Source organism: Penaeus monodon, chromosome 32, assembly GCF_015228065.2.
Source record: "Penaeus monodon isolate SGIC_2016 chromosome 32, NSTDA_Pmon_1, whole genome shotgun sequence".
Lineage (NCBI taxonomy): Eukaryota > Metazoa > Arthropoda > Malacostraca > Decapoda > Penaeidae > Penaeus > Penaeus monodon.
Genome location: NC_051417.1, coordinates 27,630,327 through 27,630,590, shown reverse-complemented (window position 1 = coordinate 27,630,590; position 264 = coordinate 27,630,327).

Here is a 264-nt window from a genome sequence, read left to right as displayed (position 1 = left end):
TGCTTGGAAATCCTTATCAAGTAGAACACACTCCAGCTGACCACACAATCTCGTTTTCTTTTCTGCGTTTTCTTCTTTCTTTCTTCATATTTTTATGGGTAACTCGTATATTTTTTCCTTATAATTTTGCTTTTGTCTTAATGATGATACTTCGTGCACCGCGGCGGAAACGAGCCATCTGATAAGAGGAAGATTGAGATGTTATCTCACGTGGCCATCAGGCTTTTCACTCGCTCTTTAAAGAAAACAAGTGTAACCGCCGCT